The following is an 11,943-nucleotide window of genomic DNA, read 5'->3' as shown; positions in this document are numbered from 1 at the left end:
TCTTTTTTAATGCAAAGGAAATACCACGGTTTTGACAATACCACAGTATAAATAGTACAGTTTTTTGTGGTTGTCAAACAGCTCACGGTAAATTAAACCATGGTATTTTGAAAAACTGCAGTATTGTCATAATACTTTGAAAAAACCGAGCTATCAAACGGGGCTAACTGTGTAAGGAGAAAATAGACAGCTGTAGATATGATTCATCATCAGTTGTCCGTCCTCCCCGCTGGAGCAGACGAGCACTTGCCGTCTAGTTTGCGGACGACGCCGTCGTTGCCGGCGAGCATGAGGTACTTGTCCTTCCTGGTGAGCATGGTGCAGCTGTATCCAAGCGCATCTCCGATCTTCTTCTGCACGAGATTGGCTATGTCGGCGCTCGGCACCTTCCCCTCCCTGACCACCGCCATGCGCACCCGGTCCAGGAACTGCACCGTGTAGCACATCCTCGGGTTGACCATGTAGAAGAACGGGTCGAGGCACTTGAGGCCCCCCGCCGTGGTGGGGTAGAACATGGCCGTCTCGACGGCGACGCCCACGGGGACCACGTCGTCGCTGAGCTCCGCGAAAAGTGGACTAAACCGGAGCAGGTACGGCTCGCGGCAGGTGGTGCCCTCGCGGCAGACGACGACGAGGTCCCCACTGTCCAGGAGTCGGGCCATGGCACGTCTGTCGGCGTCGCGGTCTCGTGTCAGCCGCACGGTGCGGCCGATTGGAGAGATGAGCTCCGAGAGGCGGCTGAGGCTATACGACACGGCGCGCACCGGTCGGTCCAGCGCCACTGACACGTACACCGGGTCGAGGAGAGTGCGGTGGTTGCACACAAACAGCTGCCCGCGCCGGCAACCTCGCTCGACGCCAGCGGTCTGCAGCGGTGGCCGATCGCCGGCCTTGAGCCGCCATGACATGCCGGTGGCCGCCAGGATCGGCGTGGAATATCGATATGGCACGGTGAGCGCGACGGTGAGGCGAGCGGAGGCAAGGGCAACGCCGAAGGGCAGACACATGAACATGGCGAGCATGCTGCCAGCGGTTGGCCGGAACGCGAGACGGCCGTCATGGAACACCACGGCCTTGGGGTACTTGCTCCTCGGGAGCGCCTGCCACGTGGCCCTGTCGCCTCTTGTCGCGAGGTAGATATCCTAGACGTCGTACCCAGAGAGCAGAGTAAATGGGTCACAACTCATGTAGTATGTGTTGTACTGCGTGATATCTTTGACAAAGTGTCATACAAAAGGTAAGCTCGTGACAAATGGTACAAGACATCGACTCGTTCATCACAATTGTGAGCGGTGAGAGGTTCATCAAAGTATATATGATCTTTTTTGACACTAGTATAGTTTCAAAAGGTGTCTTACATTATGAGACGGAGAAAGATACTTTATTAGAGTATTTAGTAAGAGACCAACCGATTATGAGCAAAAGGTAGAAAAGCATGTGTACGTAGGTGACGGATTACATGATAAGCACGGCATCAACTTATTTGACAGATGAAATGTGCATGCATACACGTACTACTCCGTACTTCGCATATTTCCATTTAGATTTCTCTTTGGGTGTAATTAACAGACACACAAACACATGTATGTATAAAGAGTATGGTGCCGTTCTTTATATAGTGATTAGTTTTTTTTTTCGGGAGTGATTGCCAAGAGAAAACACGTAGCTTGCTAGATGGAGATTTATGTTACACTACGTACCTTGCAAGAACGTGAAAGAGGATGCAAGAGAAACTCTAACGACCCGCAGAATCCCAGAGCATCATCACCCTCCGCCATGATCTTCTTCTCCTCTACCAACACCACCTCGTCTTCTTCCGCCATTAGACCGGTGTAGAACCCCCACAGCACCTTCATCTCCTTTCCGACGACAGCCTCGGTGCCGAGGTAATCCCTCAGGAGCCCCTCCACCATCACTCTCGGCAACAGCCTCGTCACGCACACTCTCCGCCCGCCAGTGGCGCCGCTCATCCTCATCGCCTCGAACCCTTCAGCCGCCACGTCCTCCATGAACCACTTGGGTAGCACGGCGCGGCCGGCGCGGAACCGGCTCGCGCGCAGCCCGCAGAAGGCCACCGTGGCCATCACCCTCACTGCCACATCGCTGGTGCGGCCCATGCTTAAGATGATTGGGTAGAGGAGGAGAAGTACGAGGCCTCGTAGGTATCCTCCAGCCTCAGAGCCACGAGCATGAAGTAGGGGAAGAGGGATGACGACGACCGGAGGAGGAGCGCGGCGTCCACGTCGAGGACGAGGGTTCGCCCGGCGGCGATCTTCTCTGCCATGGGAGGATGTGAGGATCTGCCGAGGTGGTGCAGCGAGGAAGGGTGCGGTGATGATTCAGTCATGGCGGTGGCAATGACCCGGCTGGAGATCGGAGGCCTAGTCCCGTGGAGGAGGAAGGAGAGCAGGGCGAAGAAGAGCTTCGGCTTCTTGGCCATGGTGGATAGATGCGCTAGCTTGTTATGGTGAGCAAGCTGCACCTAGCTTTACAGTATATACTAGATCAGAAACGCGCCTTAGCGCAAGGGTGCCGGTCACAACAAAGTGTCCAAACAGGTAATGCTCAATTTAGTAGAAAACCAGGTTTAGCGTACGTATTCAAACAGGATACAACGAACTAATAAGAAGAAGAAACATTCACACGCAATAGGAGCAAAACATCATTGAGTTTGACATCGTCACGAGAAATAAGGCAGCATTCGATTTAGTGCGCTCATGAGACCACAAAAACTAACCACTTGAAATTAAGTTTGGTACTAAGATCACGAACATGAGAGAGGAAGTACCAAGAGCAGGAACACATAAAAAGGTAAAAAACTACATAGCCATAGCTATTAGACATACTAATAAGTTGCTTCATTCAGCTGCCTTGTCGATCAACTTCATAGGCGACATGTCACATTAACCTGATGCCGTCAATCCGTTAGATACATTGTATAGAACGATTTATGTGTAAACAATGATGCACTTGCGATTCTAAAGCTGATGGACAGTGAGCGACAGTCTCCCCTTTTCAATTTCGAAGGCAATGGCACATATGATACTATTTGATCCCTGCCGCTTTTACAAAGCCTGATCAATTATTTGTTATTGTTGGTCTCTTGTCCGTATCCGGGTGCACTCATATCCAACCCGGTAATAAAACCATTGAAGTATTCCATATAAAACATAGCATTATCTATGAACTGACCCACGACTGCAATGCCTCTCAATTATGGTTTGGACTTAATCAAAGAGATGCTACTTGCCAAACCTCAACTCCTACGTAATCCCGTTTTCGCTAACCTGATAATAGAAAAAAAAATGTATCTCAGGATGGAAATGTAGAGATTATCTCAGGATGGAAATGTATCAAGGAATTACTCAAAAGAAGTTCAATGATCAAACTTCTGATATAACTCCTTTTCTATTAAGAGCTGATATCACTCAATATATCTCAGGATAGAAATATATCTGATATTACTCAAAGGGTAGGTGATGGTAGATACTCACAACAGTAATGACCTCGTAAAATATATAAAAATGACTATCTACATGCCATCCACGCATTTTTTATAAAATGTGACATTAAATACCTAAGCAAGGTTTGGTATGATAGAAACCAAAAGCAGGCCATAGTAGTAAACTACATGGTCGACCATTAGATATATAACTTTGTCCACACGCCTTCATCTAATTTGCTTGATATATAACTTTGTCTTTGTCCACACTCCTTCATTTGATTTTCTTGCATGTTGCAACACACGGATCTGCTAAAGGACATATCGGGTTAGCAAACTATTCAAATAGTGTGCCTCATGGATATGGAGAAAATAATTTGGCCTATATGAAGGAGAATCGCTTTGGACAATATTCAGTGATGTGGATAAAGTGTAACCTCTTTAACATAAAATAATATAAAAGATAAGAGTAAAAAAATTTATCTTACTATTCTACATCGCACCCAGAAAACATAATAAGCCTACTATTCATAGATATCCTCCAAGATTTTCTTCACAAAACTTGATTACACTATGCGATGAAGCAAAGTAAAGGCATCTCACCTTTATTATGTGCCTAATTATTCAACACTGACAGAGGTTTCCAAATTAGTGGTTTTGTTTTGGCATATAAAGAAACTGAAGTTCATAATATATAAAAGTAAATTAATAGAGATTAGATATTGCAACCATGAATCCAATCCTCTAGTGATTACTCTCATTCTAAAGTTAGAACAGACCAATAAAATTAGATACTGCAACCATGAATCTCCTCTAGTGAATACTTTCGTTCCAAAGTTAAACCAAAGATGAGAGCTAATTATATATGCACAAGGCATCCAGAGAAATGATCTGGTTGTTCATAAAGTCAAAACCACTATATTGATTCAACCAAGCATGATTCAAATCAAACTACCCTTCAACCTCCATCGTAGGACCTATTGAGATATAATGATATAATGGCAGAACGAAAGGAAAAGAAAACAAAAAAAAGTAAAATCATCGTAAGAGCATCGAATTCATATCCTAATCCACGGAAGCATCGTGCATAAAAAGTCTGTGCATGATGGAAATGTAGAGACTATATATCTCACTGGCGGACATCCACATAGTTGAGGTAGAAGAAGCTCGTCGGCTAACATTACCACAAGGAGGAGCTCAAGTTGGCCTTGGAACATCCTAGTGTCACTGTGGAAGTCCAGAAGCAATCCAAGCGGCGTTTCCACTATGACCTTTAACTCTGCAAGAAGTGTCACACTCATACAGAAAGAAATTGTTCTCTTCCATCCACAGAACACAAAATAACAAAGGTAAATAAGTTGTCTACTCAAAATTCGGAACACTTCATCTAATAGGATGACACAAACAGAAGGCCGTCGTGTAAAAAGCAAGTTCACTAAATTCGGCAGATGATTAGTAATTTAGCATACTTGTAACCTCGCCAATGGACATACGCATCCTCACATTTAAAGATTTTGCATTAACATAACCCAGTGTTATAGTGATAGTACGTTCCAACTCATTCTTGAAAAAAAGAAACATTGCACAGTTAAAAACGAATATCAAGCACAAGCACATGGAAAAGGACCACGTGGACATTTTTTCCGTTTCGAGCTTGGATCACCTAAACATTTTTCTGTTTTGAGCTTGGACCACCTCAACATTCACCACCAAAACAGAGAAGAGAAGGTTCCAAACAGAGCAAGTCAAGGAACAAATTATCTAATTGTCTATATTCATGGATTAGATGATGCAATAATAATAGTCATGGAACTATTTCTTTAATGCATAGGAAGCCAAAACAATTCATTAGCACTATTCTCGATCAATTATCTGAAGTCATGGAACTATTTTTTAATGAACATCTCATTAGTGTAACTTATAAATCAATAGAAACAAATAATAGGTGGATCCAAATATGAATGAGGAACCAAGCAGCTTTACTGTATGCAAACTAAAAGACTTCAACTCTGTACCCAATGTTGATCCTCGCTTGGCGTGAGATAACTTCAGGTGATAACGGGTGTAGCTTGGTAACACCAAGCTTGGTTAAATCCTACTCCATCAATCATCGGTGCCACGCCATTCTCTGCCATAAAAGTAGGGAGACAACACTAAAACAAAGAAGAGTAAATGTTCCTTTCACTAACGGATGAACTTTGCAAATAACACTCAAAACGGGATGAACAACAATGGGAAATTTTCTTCCAAGACTGCCGCAAATCATTATGAATCATGGGCATGTGTCATGCACACACACATGATGTATTTTTATTATTACTGTGCACTATTGCCCACTCCTCTATATATCATTAAGAACAGGTCACTGAATCCTTGATGGTTGGCACTAAGATAAAGTCACATGTTCAAATTTTACTAACCTAAGGCAGTAATTCAAACAGCCTGTTGAAGCCTTTTATAGCAGGTCACTAAATCCTTGATGGTTGAATCTAAAAATAATGAACCATTAAAAATGCAGCCCCACAAAAAGATGTCACTCCCCAGCTTTAATAGTTTCAGAATAAATTAACTCTTTTATAGCTCTTATCTGAAGCAAAAGGAACCTGAACCACAGCAACACAAGCAAGATCATTAACTAAACAGCTCACTCCCATCGCTATACATCGAACCGTAGGTTAATAAAGAATAAATTTATCTTTCCTATACACAAATATCCATCCAGCACAAAAAATTACCTCTCACAAGAACATTTTATGTCTGGAATATTTGGACTGATGTCATATTCATGCATCCATGATCAAAGCTCAAGTGTCAGTCTACATGGATTAAACCAGGGGAGCATACCTCAATATCATTTCAAGTATACTAATAGAAAATAGCTGCCCATTACATTAGAATTTATGTATAATGGATAAAATCAACTTGTTATTTATTTTACAGAACCAGTAGAGGATGTCCATATAGAACATGACAAGTAGAGTTGCCGATCTGAGCTAAGATGTGCACAATCTGGAAATGCAAAATATCTTAAGTCATCCGGTTGTTTCCTGACTAACGGACTGCTATTCTTCTCACATAGCAAGTCATTTTTTGTGTGTAAATTCCATTCAATGAAAGAATATAGAAGGCTTAGCTATGCTGTATATGCACTACTCACTTTATTTCGAAAGAAAAAAAAAGTGTGCTTGCATGGTGGATTACACAAATCAAATAGATAACGGCAATGATGAATCTTGGCAGGAAGTGCACTAACCAGTCCAGTAGCCGTGGATGAACTTCGGGTAGGGAAACTGCAATCGAAGTGAATCCTTATACCTGTAAAATATCATCTCTGTCAATAAAAAGATGGGAAGCGAAATAACATTGAGATCACATCTGCGAAGGTAATGAGATACTCCATATGCTCGAGTACTTAAATATGTACGTCTTAATTATGACTATTGGAGTGCTTGATATTCTTTAATCAAGATATAGCCATGTACTCTAAGATCAAATTGTATGGAGAAGTGTTCATAACAACATAAGCACATGGTATATGTGTGTATATAAATAAAGTATGACACACGAGCTTATACAGGATAAATGTAGAGAAGATGTGTCAACAACATTAATAGGTCACTCCATGTCATAGTCCTTGGCCAAGGTCAGGGGACCTTGAATCCTAGAAATTTGTAGAGGAGGCATCATCAGGAGCAATCTATCACAACTCACAAAATCACCCAAGAGGCAGGTACAGACTATGTTAACTATTTATGTGTACAGAATATATTAACTTGCACCACACCGGAGACATTTCTCACCGGTAGCGGATTAATTAATTTTTTGATTAACACACAAGCTCGAGCCTGCTGCCGCAATCAGCTTATGACCAAAGGTGAAAGAAATAGATAAATCACAAAATTGGCATAACTATTTGCCAACTAAAATATAAATATCCTAGGTATGCTTAAATATCCGACCCTGCTGCCGCAATCAGCTTATGATCAATGGTGTTTTTCAAAGCAATAAAGGCAAGGAAATGCTATAAAAGAATTACGGCTCCAAAAAATGCAATAAAGGCAGCAAACTAATGTTTTCACATGGCTGTTTGTTGATGTGCTAGCTACAATTATAGATTGTACTATTTAAGTTCAGGCTGTTGTGTCCACATGTAAGGCCATTCAAAGATATCAGTGTTCACATGTAATATGATGTGTTCCTCTTGAGCATGCCATCTACGAACGACCACCTGGAAATATCAGGCAGGAGATGAGTACATGTAAACAAGCAATTGTGTGTAATTATCAGAATTCTGACAGCTAAGACCGCTCGAAATTTCCAACACAGTATGAAAAATCTTTGTTTGGCTCTTCTCTTTCCAAGTATAGTACATCTTCCAGGTGCATTGTTTTCTTAACTATTTTTCACCCACCACTCTATAGACAGGAAATGTGAATCTTGATACATAAATACACATGAGCACTGTGAGTTATCTGATTCAGACTCGGATATACATGTAACTGTAGTTTAAGAAGTTATAGCATCAGTTCCGGAGAAAACTCTTAAACTATAGTACACAATAAAAGGGGATATATAAATTACCGTACTTCAAAGGTGATGAACTTGATTTGGAATAGGGGCAAGTACCTGAGACGGGTGGGTAGTAAGGAAGAATCCAACAGTAGGTGCAAACTCATTCCCGTGCCTAAAAGGATTGCAGACAGTGGAGAAGCAATCAGTGGCATATCATATTGCATCACAGAATGGAATCACCCAAAACCGAACAACGTTAATCATTAGAACATGTGGAAAATGCGAGTGAAATGAACAAATGATGCAATGAAATTTCACAAACCTAAACAGTGGACAACAACTTTTTCGGATGTCCCAGAAACAGGTTAAGGGGTCAAACAGAAGAGGGAAAATTGCAAGGCAGCATGATGTTGCTAATCTAGAACTACTCCACAAAGCAAGTTTGGATCTACTCTCAGATCTACTCTCAGAACTACTACACAAAGCAAGTTTCGATCTACTCCATAGCTTTCATGGCCACTGTCTCTCGCTGTAGTAGTCTCGCTCATCCTCTTTTATTTTTTCGGTAGATGCCCACAGCCACAACACAATAAAAACTATCCTTGGGCTAATGAAAATATACGTGAATACTGAATCTGCTCAATAGTAGAAGAGAGTTCAGTTATCACCTCAGCTCACCTAGGAAGCAACAACTTCCATTTCCAAGAGAAAAATGACCAGGAAACGTAAGCCGCTATTGGCTTGATACCTGCAAATGACTAATTGTTGAACACTACTTTGGGAACGATCGCTCTGAGCAATTAACAGTAATAAACAAAGAACAAAAAGGAACAAAACAAAGCCAGGTTTTTTCACCTAAAAGGAATTGTCAAATGCAGCGATAGCATGCGTGCATTTCTCTCCAAATTGCACATGAGCTTTGACTGTAGGGAAGAGATAAAATTTCCCACAAACAAACGAACGTCCACAAAAGCTGCAAGTTGCATCTACTATCAAAGGAACATTTAGCATATCTCAAATAAATAGGTACGATAACCGTGATCTCAGGAAGCGTAGGAAGATGCATCTTATACTCTAGAGTTCAGATATATCAATAATTCATTTTATCCGACCTCTTTGGAGTTACACTGTTAAAGGGCATTGTTAAACTAAACAACCGTTCTTATCCTGTAACATGCTACTACTTAGTTGCACCCTTCTTACTCCTGACACTACGAACTCCAGTTTATGTTGCGTACTTTATGCATATACAAACGATGTATAAAGCTTGAACATGGCAAAAAAATGCAAGGGATTACCTGAATATATGATGCTGCAGTACACCAATTCTTCTAACTGAAATTAAACCTACCACTTCCTGCTCTCAGATTTTAGTTCATTTATAAACTCTACATTCTACTCATACAAGCATACCACACCTAATGTTCTGCTATAACCCAGATTATTGTTACCTTACTAAACTCATAATTATTATCAGTTTATAATGGAAATAAAATACCCTAATGCAACCCCTAGTAAATGACATTACGAAGTGCGGTGTATGTGTGTGCTGCTATGATTCAGATAACTGAACTCTGTTCTACTATTGAGCAGATTCAGTACAAGATTTGGAAGTATATAGTGGTAACTAATAAAAATTTGGAAGTATAAAAGGAATCATACAACCTGCAAGATCTACTATAGCCAAGCAAAAGTGGTATTGTTAAGCATTGGTAAATAACTAAATATAGTAAAGGACAAAATGACTTGGCAAAAGCAATCAACACAACAAAAAGAGAGATGCAAGTCAGCGATAATTAGTTGTCATACTGTTCTTTTGAAACTATACATATCTGTAATGTTCTTTTGAAACTATACATATCTGTACCAGTTGACCATGACTGCACAAATCTACATGATAACATGTTTTCAAAACATATCCTGAAGGGAAAATGGACCGCATGAAAGAAACAGGCGCAATCATCCATGGATAGCAGGATTGTACAGCATGCTAAACTACAGTAAAATGGAATATATAAGTTATATCACAATCCGTCTAAATGTGCAAGAAACAGTTTTTCTTACATAGTTTTATATGTACTGTGCATCTCCCTGCAATATTCAGTACCAAGCAGGCTTTAAATGTCATGGGTACGATACAGTCTATTACTCTGATTTCGATAAGCTCTTTACACATATTATAGGATAAAAATATTCTTAAAACGAGATGGAAGTCTTTAAACAAATCGTCATCATTGGAAATTATTTGCATACTGAAAGATATATTGAGCCTTACCTGCAATATAAAGAAAAATAGCGAATAAACTTCAGGCACTTTATTATGCTGCTGACAACCCTATACAGCAAATGATCTGAAGTTTAAGCTGTTACCAAGCTCCCGACTAAGAATGCCATGAAGAAGTGTCTGTGAGGAAGTGATGAAACTTGTTTCCACAAAGATATATGTAGTCATTGACAATTTTCTGGTTCAAAATAATAGTATAATCAGAATGCCATATAAGCTACCAATTCAGCAGCCTGAGCCCTGACAGTTGCTTCTCTTCGCTCGATCTTTTGGGTAGGTTAAAAAGCTCTCACAGCTACCATGGCCCAGATATAAAGATGACCCATATAAACTATGAACACAGAGCCTCCAATCATCCCCAAAGTTGAATATGTATAGATAGAACTGACTTGTTCTTGTTCTGGTCGCTGACAAGCAAAACCAGTCCACTGGCTGTATTCCCATTGGTGGCAACCTGAAGAAAATATGAGATTAGCTCCAAAAAAAGATACTCAACAGATAGTCCATTATCAGTAAAATAGGTGAATGACTGGTAAAACAAAGTAAGTGAGCAGCACAAGATTTTAACAATGAAAACCAAAAATAAGCAAACCCCCCACAAAAAGAAGCCTAACAATAACAGTAGATTTATTAAGGCACAATCCATGCTCAAAATACAGGAGCTAAAATAAAATACGGACAGAGAAAGACGGGATAAGATGAGCACCTGCAATGGGATGGCCGAGCAAAGGCAGAACCACCAAAGCATCCTCGATCAATAGGGACGGGAGATCATAGTGACCTGATATGTTATCAGCTCACGGCAGTCACCAATCCAATAGCAAATCCTAACCCTAGAACAGAAAAAAATCGAACGGCAACAGAAGACCTAGATGAGCACCGGTAGATAACAAATCGAACGAAAAATATTACACAAGAGTAGCGCTTCCTAGATGATGGATGCAGTAGCAGTTAGAGAGAGAGAGAGAGAGGGCCTAGAGTAGAACTGGAGCCGAGCCCTGCCTGGCAATGGAGGAGAAGGAGGGGCCACGGGGAAGCATCTGCAGTCAGCGTAGAAGGGGTGACGGGGGAGCCACATCGAGCGCCTCCGGCGGGTGCTCCTCGCCCTGCGCCTCTACCCCCGCCGCTTCGGGCCGCAGCCATGCTCAAAAACGCGCCACCGCACCCGGGCTCGAGCTCGACAACGGCCGCCGCCGAACAGAAAACAAGGCGGTGCTTCCCGGAGGCGAAGAAGTCGGCGGGCTGGCGGCCAGCGGCGCGTGGGGGCGGGGAAGAGAGGAAGAGCGCAAGCTTTGGAAGGGGAAGGGGCGGCGGCGGCTCCCCCTCCGTGAACAGGAAGAGGGAGGAAGACGATTGGGGGGAAACCCTATGGGCATTGGGCTTTTATATCCCGTAGCGAAATTACGAAAATGCCCTTGGCGGGTGACAGGAATTACGCGCGGTGGCACGAGATTTTTACCGAGAGACGGTAACTATTCATTTCTACAGTGCCGTTGGCTCGATCCGACGGCCCAGCTCCTCCCTGCTCTCGATCCGACGGCCAAAATCGCATCAAGGAATCGAGATGGACGGTCAGATCTTCCAAATCGCTGAGGAGGCTCGGTGAGACATCCTTCTCTTATCTCTTGATAGGACGGGGGCAGTAACTATCGAGCTGCTGGGAGCACCTTAAGCTTGCCAGTTGTAGCAGATCTATGCAGTCACG

At 42.3% G+C, this 11,943-nt stretch overlaps 1 long non-coding RNA gene and 1 pseudogene across 30 annotated transcripts; both read right to left on the bottom strand.

Moving 5' to 3' along the window:
• Positions 1–209: 209 nt before the first annotated feature.
• LOC123083835 (probable glycerol-3-phosphate acyltransferase 3) lies at positions 210–2,498 on the bottom strand (annotated as a pseudogene).
• Positions 2,499–2,720: 222 nt separating this feature from the next.
• LOC123086229 (uncharacterized) lies at positions 2,721–11,077 on the bottom strand. 30 transcript variants are annotated; one of them, XR_006440719.1, is made up of 12 exons: positions 10,945–11,071; positions 8,810–10,692; positions 8,623–8,702; positions 8,069–8,126; positions 7,623–7,670; positions 6,696–6,757; positions 6,178–6,258; positions 5,863–6,045; positions 5,458–5,595; positions 4,627–4,721; positions 3,578–3,751; positions 2,721–3,287 (listed from the first exon to the last, which is right to left on the bottom strand). It is a non-coding gene; the product is annotated as an uncharacterized lncRNA (long non-coding RNA). The 30 variants fall into 30 exon arrangements; XR_006440716.1 differs by having other exon boundaries at positions 6,696–7,670; XR_006440715.1 differs by lacking the exon at positions 5,863–6,045 and having other exon boundaries at positions 7,018–7,670.
• Between the last annotated feature and the right edge of the window lie 866 nt (positions 11,078–11,943).

Source organism: Triticum aestivum, chromosome 4A (genome assembly GCF_018294505.1).
Source record: "Triticum aestivum cultivar Chinese Spring chromosome 4A, IWGSC CS RefSeq v2.1, whole genome shotgun sequence".
NCBI classification, from domain to species: domain Eukaryota; kingdom Viridiplantae; phylum Streptophyta; class Magnoliopsida; order Poales; family Poaceae; genus Triticum; species Triticum aestivum.
This window is presented reverse-complemented; position numbering and strand designations above follow the sequence as displayed.